Raw genomic sequence first — 12,997 nt, 5'->3', positions numbered from 1 at the left:
ATGGTAGATTAGGGCCATGATCATTTTTGTTTATGTATCCTGTCTGGGATGTGAGGCTTTTTCGCGAAAATTTGCGCCATCATCTATATTGTGAAGGTGTTCAGTTGCTTGCTGTGCCTGTCCTAAAGTTTGAATATTATTTATATTATACCTAAATCTATTGTTAGGGTTACTTCCCTGTGGTGCAACTCCTTTATTGGGCATAATTGTTGGTCTATTTCTATTTTCTTGTACGTTTGTACTATATCTATTGTAGTTGTGAGGTGAGTAACGGTTGTCGTAGTTCTTGTGGTTGTAGTCTACATATTTTCTTTGCGAATTTCCTCGATAATATCTATCCTGTTCGTATTCTCCATTGGAATATCTTGAATATCTTTCGTTTGGACGAAAATTGTTTACGCGTCGCGTCATGTTATTCTCCTGTCTAATGTTATTGCCCTGCAGAAATATATTTCTTTCTTGAATAGCCCATTCATAGGCTTCTTGTAGATTAGTAGGCTTCATAGCTCGAATTGTTCCACCCAGCTTTCCCCTCATGCCTGATAAAAAAGTCTTTAAGCAGCTTCCTGCGAATATGGATTTCTTTGTCTTAATAATGTCAGGGTCAATCTCTTTAGCGTCCGTGTATTTAAATAAGGTTGACTTAATTTCTGTAATTTGGTCGAAGAGTTTTTGTACTGACAATTGCTTTTGGACTAGTCCGTGTAGTTCAATCAAAAGTGTTTGTTCATCTCTTTTGTCAGAGCAGTGTATGATGAAGGCTTCCTTGATCTCATTCCAATTGAGTCCAGCTTCTGATGCCGTAAGGGCGTCATTAGCTTTTCCCACTATCTTATTTCTAATTGATCTTAACAAAAATTTCCCGTACGGCTTATTTTCAGTACCCGTGATGAGCGACACGATTTCTTCGACATTTTCCAAAAATTCATTAAGTTTTTTGGCGTCACCGTCATATTCGGGTAGGAATCTAATTGCGTCCAGAATACGTAAGGCTGAACATACATCTGCTGGATTATTTGGCACAGAGTTTGAGAAATCCATGGTGGAATAGTTTGCTTGTGGTCGTACAATTAGTTGATTTGGTTCCCTTATGGTTGGCGAACTGTTATTTAGCTTAGTTCTACTTCTAGTGTTAATGTTCATTTGGTGTTGTTTAATTGGTGTTTTGTATTGTTACATATAATTAATTCTATTAAGTGATACTTATGCATGTATGTATGTGTTGATATTCTCTTTTCTTTTGTGGATGTGAAATTTGAGCTTTGTAATTATATCAGGATTGCAGTCTAGTTGTGCTGGAACCACCTCGCATGTAAATGAATTGAGCCAGCCACAGTCGGAACCGTATAGCTACCCAGTTTCAACACGCAACTTGCAGTTCGAGCCAACTTGGTTGGACGGCGTCTAGTTGTGCTGGAACCACCTCGCATGTAAATGAATTGAGCCAGCCACAGTCGGAACCGTATAGCTACCCAGTTTCAACACGCAACTTGCAGTTCGAGCCAACTTGGTTGGACGGCGTCTAGTTGTGCTGGAACCACCTCGCATGTAAATGAATTGAGCCAGCCACAGTCGGAACGGTATAGCTACTCAGCTTCAACACGCAACTTGCAGTTCGAGCCAACCTGGTTTGACCGCATCTACTGGTCGGAATGGATTTCGAGTAGTTTTACCTAATATTACAATATTATAAATTTAGCATTAGTTTCTCATTTCATGTAATAATTATATTCAAAAATTTTTTATTTTTTATTTATTTATTTTGTTTTTTTTTTTGTTATATATTAATATACGTTAATTATTAACCGATTTTATTGTGGCTGGACAGACACACCTCAGTGACCGGTTCGAGCAAACTTGTTTACTCGCGTCCAGTGTGTCTGTCTGAACCGTCGGTTGTTCTCGCCAGAGTGTTGCCGTCGTCCAATGTTCGCCCTGAACATGTTGGATTGGACTACACTCACAGCTTTTTTTTTTTTTTTGTATATTTTTACGCATTCGTACTATATCCATATCTTTTGTTTTTTTATAAATTGGTTTATTTTGTGTAATTTTATGTTGGAATTTGTACTTAATACGCCGTTCGCACTGAACTGAACGAATCAATTGTACTTTTTCTTTGAATTCTTCTTTTTCTCTTTTCCTTTCTTCTTTAATTTTTCCTTCTTTGTGAGTGAGACAAAAAAAATGACGTCACCTAGTTCACGGCGTACCAAATCTAAGGCGTGCATGTGTGAGTGAGACAGATAGTGACGACACGCAGTCTACGAAGTCCCTAATTCGAGACCGTACCGCACTGTTCGAACCAGCAATATGGTTAGCGTGTGAGACCGAAAGAGACGGAAATACTCACACATATAAGCTTGCACACAATTTTCTAAGCATTCTTCTCAATTTAGTTAGTTTTTTAGTTTTTAGTTTAAATTATGGTATATTTCACATCCACTAATAAAATTATATAGTTTTTGTTCCACTTACGCAACTTTTACCGAGTTAGGAGCAAGATTCGAGCCTTTTCGGCTGCGCCAGTTATGTAGTTGAGTGGTTTTTTCAAAGAAACAGCAACAATTTGTAACTTGGTTTTTCTTTTTTTAATTTTTAAATTTTTGACTTTTTTTTGTGGAGACTCTTTTATTAGTCTCTGGTCCGTTCTGCTGTCGACAATCGAATGAATGTCAGAAGTTGAACACCTGGACTTCTTCCTTTCTCTTCTTCTCTCTCTCCTTTTCTCCATTCCTTCTTATGTCATCGGTGTCTCCATTTTGGCTTTATGTATGTCTATTGTTTAGGCAACTCTAGTCAATTGTTTAGGCAACTCTAGCCAACAACTTTACAGTGGGGTCTTCTTATAGTGTCCTCGTTGGACATTAGCTTAGAAGGTATTGGCTGGAGACATCTCGGGAAGAGTGTAGCATGTAACTTGCGCACAGGAACCACTCAATTCCTTCTTGCAGAAGGTGGTGGTAGAGGTGGAGACGCAGCCCGTAACGGCCCACACCTGGCTTTCGCACTCGGCTACGATGTTCTCCGTCAGTTGCAGTACGGTGCCGTTGTGCTCAACCGGGAATAGCATGACCTTCTTACAAGCTAAATTTACTCTAGGATACCCTATAATAAAATGGATAACATTTTTCGATTGTAAAATCTTAATACTAGATAATTCTAAAAGATTTGAAATTGAAACCCTTGGGAACTGATTGCGGAGAATGGATTCTGTGTCAGCATGGTCAAGAATGGAGGGGCTGACCAAGTTGGCTTTGGCCAAGGTTATTGTGAGCATCAGGTTTCCTAACTCTGTAATAAGAATTCTGTTTCGTACAAGTGGGCTGAATTTATGTGCTCTTTCTTTTCTATGCTAAGAATCTGATAAACGGTATCGGTGAGAGTGTTTATCTGGTTCTGCACCTTTGTATTAATTACTATCTGTCTATTGTTTGATTTTACCAGCTGCGTTTCCGTAACCTTATGGTTTCCAGGTCGGAGCCGGTGTACCGGCCACTACCTTGAGGCTATTCCCTAGGAAGTCTAGACTTCTCGCCAGCCTATTGTGAATACCAATATCGGCCAGCATGTCTCTGACGTGGTTGGAGTCAACTTCCAGCAGTTGTCTCATGTGATATCTTGGAAAGAGGTCTGTCATTTTTAAGGTCTCGTCGGCAATGCCGCTGTATTCTGTTAAGTTGGCTATGTGTCTAATATAATCTAAATCTTCCCAAACTAGTACAGTCCCATCTGTAATGGGGATGTAGTGGGAATGGGAATAGTCAGTGACGCGGGCCACAACTATTGTCAAGAGATGAAGTACCCAGAAAAACCTGCGGATAAAAAATTAATATAAAATACACGAATATAAATAAAATTAAATGAGAAAGACCACCACCATTTATGTTCTTAAATCTAACAGGTGTAATTACTTAAGGTTGTCTTTATGGACCACCCTCCCTCTAATAAGGACTGTTTTCCCCAAGTCTGCCTATACAGCTTCTTCCACGTATAGTGGTGTCAACTTGTTCCCAATCCGTCTATTAGACTTTACTAACACCTCTCCTACTTTAAAAATTCGGTTTTGGCGAGTCCGGTTTATCCGATTATTCTGCATAATCTGAGTTGTTTGGACCTTGTTTTGTATCTCTCTGTGGGCATCTGCAACTGCAGAGGGACAAATGTCCACGGGCCTTTTGTTGGTAACTGAAAGTACCGACCTATTGTACTCTAAAGTTGCCTGCAGGAATAGGTCGACTGTGTCGACTATGCCTTGGCCATTTTGAGGCATCTGGCAATTTCCACCAGCGTACTGTGGAACCTCTCTACCTGTCCATTTGAGGTACTGTGGAGTGGAGGCGCGTTAGCGATATAGACTCCGAAGCTATTTTATAACAGCGACCTGATTGTCTCGGAATTAAGCGAGGGCTCGTTGTCGCAATAGATTTGTTTGGTTTTGGGGAACACGTTTGTTTTGTAGGAGGGTGGATGTTGGTCGTTCCCACAGTTCGGATTCCCAAATAAATAAAAAGGCGGGGGCGTCAACTATAATTCTGGTGTATTTGGCGTGCACAAAGCTGATGGCTGGTTGTAGGTAGGCGCGTAGGTGTCGAGAGACTGTTCTCTCCCGCTCGGCCTACGGCTAGCGCCCGTGATGGAGCGCCGAGTGGATCGCGTCCACGCCGCGCGAGAGCGAAGGGCATGGGAGAGCGCGCGAGCTAACAGAGAGCTGTTAGCCGCGCTGCTGCCCTAACATCCTCCCCCCTGCAGGACTGCAACATCACCTCCTATGGCTGCGTACAGGCCCCGGACACAATCCATCCGAAAACGGTGCTTTGGGCCACTGGAAGGCCGTCTCCTCGAGCAAGGAACCCGGGTTGGATCACCTTCTGGTAGACATCCGCTTCCAATACTAGAGAGACGGTGGCCGGGCGATGGAAATGCTTATTGGCAATGCTGATGTCGTTGAACCTGACCCGAGTCGCCTCGCTCAAGGGTCGCAGCGGCGTGCGGACGCGTAAGCGGGGCGCCAGTTTGAGGACCACGTCCAATTGGACATCGCCGGTCCTGGCGCGGATAATGGCTGTGGCCACCTTCTCCGCTCCGATGCGCGTGCTGGGCAACTTTAAGTCGGCGGCCAAGGAAGCGTCAATGCAGCTCACAGGCGTGCATGGGTCGATGAGCGCCGTTGTCTCGTGTCCAAGACCATTCGGGCTGTCGGGAGGCAGTTGGTGCTTCGGTGCTGGAGCAGCGTATCGACCGATGGAGCCGGATGACCCACGATGGGTCGGCGATCGGCTCGGGACACTGGAGCTGGAGAAGGACCTGGAGTCACGGCTGACGACTCCGAGCGGGCTGGGCGCTGAGAGGACCACGTCTTTGGGCGTCTTGCGGGAACCCGTTGGCGGCGATCGGCTCGGGACACCGGAGCTGGAGACGGACCTGGAGTCGCGGCCGACGACTTTGAGCGGGCTGGCCGCCGGGAGGGCCGCGGCTTGGGGCGTCTTTCCGGAGAACGGGGGCGACGATCGGCTCGGGACACCGGCGCTGGAGACGGAGCTGGAGACGGAGCTGGCGACTCCGAGCGGGCTGGGCGCTGGGACGGTCGCATGTGGAGCAGCGTGTGATGGTCCTTGTGGCACAACTTGCACCGGCCACCACTTCGGCAATCCTTGCCAGAGTGCTGATGAGCCAAGCAGTTCCGGCAGTATTTGTTGACCAGCACGGCTCGGAGCCTCTTCGCCACGCTCAGCTTGAGGAAGCTACGGCAGTCTCGGAGTGGATGGCTTCCGGAGCAGACTCGGCAGCGGTAGGTAGCTTGTACTCGGGAGCGTCTGCTCCCTGAGGTGTGATTGACACGGGGTTGTGGAGCCATCAGGATCTGGATGCAAAATGAACTGGTTCGGAAAAGAAGAATCGGAGAAGCATTAGTAACGTGCTAGGAACAGGTGACAGGCACTTCTCTAAGTACTGTTGGAAGAACAAACGAGGGTTTTTTTGGAGGCGAAAAGAAATTTGGATGGAATAGAGACTCGGAGAGGCATTATTAAACGGGCTAAAGGCACAGGACGCCTTCCGTTATTGTTGTACGGGAGAGTCCCCCGGAAGGAGAACGACCTTTCGCGACCGGGCGTTTGAGCACACCGCGGGCAGTAAGAATGTCTACCACCCGAACCCTGTTATCGGCGCCGGCCGGACCTTCCTCCGAGTCGCCACCGTCGTTAGAAGGCAGGTTATCTTCTTTCACGATAACCATATCGCCGATCTGAAGATTGGGCATATCCGTCTGCCACTTGTTGCGCTTGTGGAGTTCCTTGAGGTACTCATCCTTCCACCTCTGGCAGAACTGCTGGTTGAGGGCCTTCAAATGCTGCCACCGATTAATGATCGACTGGAGGTTCTCTTTAATTTCGGGCTCTGCGGTCGCCATTAACGGTGCTCCGATAAGGAAGTGCCCTGGAGTGAGGGCCAGCAACTCTGTCGGACTTTCGGACATAGGTGAGAGTGGCCTGGAATTTAGGCATGCTTCAATCTTAGCGAGCAGCGTCGAGAGCTCCTCAAAGGTATATTTCCGGGTGGACGTGGCCTTGTAGAAGAGCGTTTTAAAACTCTTTACGCCGGCTTCCCAAGGCCCCCCATATGTGGAGCTCCTGGCGGGATGAAACGCCATGCAACCCGTTGATGGCTGTATGCCTCAGTCACCGAATCCTGGAACGCCTCTAGAAAGTCCCGAGAAAGTACAGTTGCTGCTCCCACGAAAGTTTTTCCATTGTCGGAATGGATACGCTGCGGACAACCTCGTCTAGCGACGAAGCGAGCGAAAGCTGCTAGAAACTTCTCGGTGGTCAGGTCGGAAGTAGCCTCCAAGTGAATGGCCTTCGTGGCAAAACATACAAATACGCACACATAACCCTTGGTGATCAGGCACGCTCTCCCGGTATAGTTCCTTATGTCGAAAGGACCTGCATAGTCAATACCGGTATGGTAAACGGTCTGGAGAAAGAAGTTCGGTCTGTCGGGAGATCACCCATCAGTTGGGTCTGTAGCTTCTTCTTGTGGATGATGCAGACCTTGCAGGAGTTCACCACGCCCTTCATCAGGTTCCGTATTCTCGGGATCCAATATTTGCAGCGAATGAGGCGCGTCATCAGTTGATTGCCGCCATGGAGAGTGATCCTGTGCGTGAAGTGAGCGAGCAGGCGAGACAGGCGGCAACTATAGGACAGGATGATTGGATGGCGCTCGTCATACTTCAGATCTTGTGAAGCTGTGATCCGGCCACAGGCTCTCATGATCCCATGTCGGTCTAGAAAGGGGTTCAGATTCAAAATAGAGCTTGAACTTGGCACGGGACGTTTACCACTCAGGCAGTGAGATTCTTGGGGGAAGTCCCGGCGCTGAGCCTCTAGGATAAGAATTCGCTCCGCTTCGTTAATTTCCCCGGCAACCCTTCCGGCAACACTGAATAAAACGTAGAACATATGCCCGCACTCGAAGAGCCTTCTCAAGCTGGGAGAGTCGCTCCAGGAAATCTTCGGGTGGGCTGGAAACGAGATGGACCTTCACGGCCCGCTGCTCTAGGGTTTGAACTGGAGTTTCGGCGGCTTGGGCTGGCCATTGATCACGTGGAGATTAGCAACCACGCTGGTCCATGCCACCAGAGTTGGCTACCCACCAGTTCTGGTAAAGCTACGCCTCGACTGGCTAAGTCAGCGGGGTTATGTTCGGAACGAACATGAGCGACCAATGACTGGTTTCGGTAGTCTGAGCTATTTTCGTCACTCGATTGGCCACAAAGGTAGTCCAATGGCAAGCGGGCTTGCTCAACCAGGCCAGTACAATAGTAGAATCGGTCCAGTAGTAGCATTGATGACTTCCCGTCGGCATGCTTGGCAGGATAGCCGTCGCCATTTCGGAAAGGAGCACTGCACCGCACAGCTCTAGTCGAGGAAGCGAAACGGTTTTCACGGGAGCGACGCGTGTTTTCGCCGACAGTAGATGCACCGTGATATGCTGGTCACACTCGACGCGCACGTAGAGCGCTGCACCGTACGCCTTTTCGGAGGCATCGCAGAAACCGTGATGTTCGATCTTTACCGATGGCTGGTAACATACCCATCTTGGAATCTTGATCTCGGGTAGTGATGCGTAACTTTGCAGAAAGTCCAGCCAGCGTTGGTACAACGAACTTGGAAGAGGTTCGTCCCATCCCAAATCTTGCAACCAGATCTCCTGCATAAAAATCTTGGACCGGACGATGAATGGGGCTAGCCACCCCGCGGGGTCAAACAGCTTCGCAATTTGGGAAAGAACTTCTCGCTTGGTGTAGGATAACTCAAGCGTGAACACGGGAGAAACAAAGAAGAACTCGTCTGACGCCGCCTTCCAGCGCACTCCGAGGGTCTTTGCCGTGCTCTCGGCATCGATTTCCAGAAAATCGGTGTGCAGGAGGTGGTCACTCGGAAGCTCGGCCAAAATCTCCTTTTGGTTGGACGTCCATTTGCGCAGTGGATAACCTGCAGAGCTGAAGGCGGCCTGCAATTCGTGGATAGCCAGCTGAGCCACCTTGATGGAGTCTGCCCCGGCTAGGACGTCGTCGACGTACATGAAATGCCGTACAATGTGGCTTGCCTTTGGAAATCGCGACTGGATGTCGTCGGCAAGCTGTTGCAGTACCCGGATGGCTAGAAACGGAGCGCAATTGACACCAAAGGTCACGGTTTTCAGCTCATAATCCCGAATCTCACCCTCCGGGTTTCGAAATAATATTCGCTGGAAGGGTGTGCACGTTGGATGTACCCAAATTTGGCGGTACATCTTTGTAATGTCGGCGTTGAAGACGTATCGGAAGTAGCGCCACTTCAGGATTTGGAGGGTTAAATCGGATTGGAGGACCGGACCAGCATGAAGAAGATCATTTAAGCTCGTGCCGTTCGCAGAAGGGCTGGACGCGTTGAATACCACGCGTACTTTCGTGGTAGTGCTCTCCGGCTTGATTACCGCATGGTGCGGAAGATAATAGTTGGCGGACTCGTTAGTGGACGGAACCTCTGTCATATGATCGAGATCTAAGTATTCCTGGATCACAGAGTTATACTGTTCTTGAAATGGAACGTTTCTCTTTAGCCGATTCTCATTTCGGAGAAACTGAGCTAGGGCAATGGACCTTGAATGCCCCAGGCCTGATCCACAATGATCGGGGTCACGAAACGGCAGTGTTACCACGTACTTTCCACTTGACGTTCTTGACGTGGTTCGCAGAAAATTTCTTTCGCAATAGGAGTCCGACTCTCCTGCTACCTTGATAGGTAGATCCTCCACCTCCCAAAACTTTGTGAGAAGTTTGTCCAATGGAGCATCGCGGACGTGGGAAATTTGGGTGGAGAAAGATGCAATCTGGTCTGGAACAGCACTTGGCACTGGACCGGTAAGCACCCATCCAAAGAGGGTTTGCTGTCCGAGGAGGGAACCACAGATGTCGGTCTGTGAGCCGCTTAACAGTATGGACGGAAGGATGTCGGCTCCGATCAGAACGTCTATGTGTGAGCTCTCATAAAATTTAGGGTCTGCTAAAGGCAGGTTGGGCAAGTCTCGCAACGCGCTCTGCGGGATCGGATATGAAGGGAGATTGCCGGCTATGTCGGGCAGGACGTAGGCCGTGGCGTTTAACTGTACGCTCGGCGTCATCAGGGAGCGAATGGACAAATCACAGAGCTTCTTGGATTGAGCTGCTACAGTCTGATTTAGGCCTGAAACCTGGGCCTGAATAAGGCGGAATGGCAACTGGATGATATTAAAGAGACGTTCCGTAATGAACGTCGCCTCGGAGCCCGAGTCGATCAGAGCGCGGGCACGGAAATTTGTCCCCCGGTGGCAGATGTTGATTATTGCCGTACCGAGAAGCACCGCTCTTGTTCCCGAAGCAAAATAGTTCTGAACGTTGGGCGGAGCGACGGAAGAAGCGGGATCCTCCGCTGTTGTGGAAGTCAGCTCGCTGGGAGCTGGAGTCCCCCGATGCAGGAGCGTGTGGTGGCGGGCTCCACAAGTGAAGCAACTGTGGGCGCTTTGGCATTCACGTAGCTGATGACCTCTAGCGAAACAGTTCAAGCACAGCTGCCTTTTTTTAATGCAGCTGGCTCGTGCATCCACAGTCATTTGTAGGAAGTGCGGACACAGTCGGATCGGATGGTTCTCTTTGGAACAGAGATCACACGTTCTTCTCTTCGGACTCACTTGTGTCTGGAAGGAGTGAAACTTCCTTGGCACGGGACTACCATGAGACCGGAACGGATTGGAGTTGCTTCCGGAGGATTGCGGATTCAAGGAACCTTTGGACGATGGTGGGGTCGGATTGCCTTTGGAAGTGGACGGGTCGCTCTCCATGGCCTCTAGCGTCAAATAGCGCTGAGTGAGGAAGGCATCGATTTCCGTCCATGGAGGCACCTCCTTCTTGTCTGTGACGGACGCTTCCCACAAAGACCGGGTCAACTTCGGCAACTTGGAGGCACAAATAGTAACGAGGAGGCTATCCCAGTTGTCGGTGCAGACCTTGGAGTGAGCAAGGGCGGTGAGGACCCCTTGCATCGTGCTTTGAAGCTCTTTTAAAGCTCGACTGGTCTCGGACTCGACGCGAGGCAAAAAGAGCAAAATATTTATCTGGTTGGTCACCAGGAGCCGATTATTTTCATAACGGTTTCGGAGGGCCGACCATGCCGACTCGAAACCATCGTTTGTGAGCGGGGACTTCTCGACTATGGCCTTCGGATCGCCACTTGTCTTCGCGGTGAGATGGTACAACTTCTCTACCGGAGACAGCCTAGAATTATTTATGTAAATTGCAGTAAATAAATCTCGAAAAGTAGGCCAACGGACGTAATCTCCTGCGAAGACCTCGATGTCGCAGGGAGGCAGTCGGCAGCCGCCCTGGTAGGTTTGCGGTGCAGACGGATGGACTGCTGTTTGGACCAGCTGAGCATTGAGGTCGGCGAGGCACTGCTCACATACCATCGATTTCCGTCCATGGAGGCACCTCCTTCTTGTCTGTGACGGACGCTTCCCACAAAGACCGGGTCAAGCACTCGCCGTACTTCTCTCGGATGTCTTCTTGGACCTTTGGGTCCTCGTCAACCATCACTGCGGAGCAAGCTTTATATTCCGCCTCGACATCCGCCCACATACTCAGAATTTGTCCTCGGCGAACCTCGGAAAGAGATGCGGATGGAGCGGAAGTGATGCGCGCTTCCAAATGAGCCAGCCGGCCAATGGCGGCGGCTAATTTTGCTCGTGCAGTAGTGGTGGCGGGTTGAGCCATTGTGATGGAAGGTCTCGAGCTGACGGGACTATTACCGAAGGAGCTGGTTGGATCGCCTTGGATCCGAGCTGGCACCTTGAGAGTGACGGGAGACGGGAAGAGAACCGACTTGGTCCTCGCAGCTGGGCTGCTACTGGCTGCTCTGGGAGTGACTGGCGACTTGATCTTTTGAGTGGGGGTAGTTCCTGAGGCGGAAGAGGTGCGTAGCCGACGTGAAGATGTCGCAGCCAAAAGTCCTTTGCTGTCCTTGTCCCCCGTTGGCATACTACTCACACACGCAGAGGTTGGATGCGAAGTCGGATGCGGAATCCGCGGATTGGCGAAAGAACAGAAAAAAAACTAATCCTGGGCTGGGCACCACACGAGAAGGCACTAAATCCCTTCAACACACAAAAAGGAACCCACTGCTGGAGGAATGGAAAGGAAAGGGCCTCGCGCGATGTTGGACAACAATTTTTAATACCAACTCGAATTATTTGTGGCCGCGCTGGATCGAGGTTCCCAAACAATGAGTGGATCAAATTGATACACGCCGAGGAGAGGAACGGTCAAACTGGCTGTGGCAATATTTGAAAAAAAAAAAAATATTGTTAGTGCGGCTTTCCTCCGTTTACCCTTTTGACGGACCCTTGCAGTGGGCAACTAATCTTCATTATCTAGTGCGGATGGATTGTGGACGGAATTGGTCGATTTCTTGCTCCCCTTGTTATACCGTGGAGGTGGTAGGTCCGATAGGATACACGAGCACGAGGATCGGAGCCAAGAAATTAACTGCTACTGGTGTGGCAGAGACTATCGGAAGGAATATGCAAAAAAAAATAATAATTCCTTATACAGTCGTCTGTTAGTGGAAGCGGAACAAACGTGGGACTATGTATTTTGGGTAATTCGGCAGCTTGAATTTATTTCTTGTCTTCAATTTGGTGTTTGTGATACCGATAGTTGTTCTTAAATTTTGTCACCTCTAATTTCCCACGGACATACAATTCGACAATTGGCACCAAAAAAATGCGAAATCGCGGCGGAAATGCGCTGTGCCTGGGTGGAGGATAATTTGTTACGGAATTGGAGATAATATCACGTATTGTGGCGATCAAAGTTATTGCTGGAACGCGTAAACTGCTCGGAATCGCAGATTTTTATTGTTATATGTATGTGGATATGAGCGGAATGTATGTGTGGGACGCGGTATTTAAATACGGAGTGTGGTATTTTTGTATGTGCGTTATGTTATTTTTATATACATATGTAGTTGGTAATATGGCTCCATCGATATAGATATAGATCGATCTATTGCAGCCAACTATGGAAATAATATGTGTATATAGATGTCGGAATAAAAACACTTAATAATTGTTGGGTGGGTTTTTATTCTGTTAGCACTTGGATGTATGTATGTATGTGTATGTATTTATGGATGTATATATATATTTGTATGTTATTTTGGAGATGCGGAGCCGCTCTTGCGAATTGGAATGCACATATGTTTTAGTGAATTGGGGTGCAGTTGGATTTTGTCGAATATATTTAATTTTTCACAAATCATGCCCAGACAAAACGAAATGGAAGAACTACCGTAGCACTGGTAGTTGGAGGCGACGGAACGGAGAACGGCCGGAATCGCCGATAATATGGCGTTGGCGAAAGAGAAGGATAGCACTGTATGCACAGATATGTATATAAGAATATATATACATATATCGC

At 48.3% G+C, this 12,997-nt stretch overlaps 1 pseudogene; it reads right to left on the bottom strand.

Annotated features, from left to right (window-relative positions):
- Positions 1-6,438: 6,438 nt before the first annotated feature.
- On the bottom strand, positions 6,439-11,557 carry LOC121405014 (annotated as a pseudogene).
- Between the last annotated feature and the right edge of the window lie 1,440 nt (positions 11,558-12,997).

Source organism: Drosophila obscura, unplaced genomic scaffold (assembly GCF_018151105.1).
Source record: "Drosophila obscura isolate BZ-5 IFL unplaced genomic scaffold, ASM1815110v1 contig_13, whole genome shotgun sequence".
Classification (NCBI taxonomy): Eukaryota; Metazoa; Arthropoda; class Insecta; order Diptera; family Drosophilidae; genus Drosophila; species Drosophila obscura.
The sequence above is the reverse complement of the archived record's forward strand: the minus strand, read 5'-3'. Positions and strand labels throughout refer to the sequence as shown.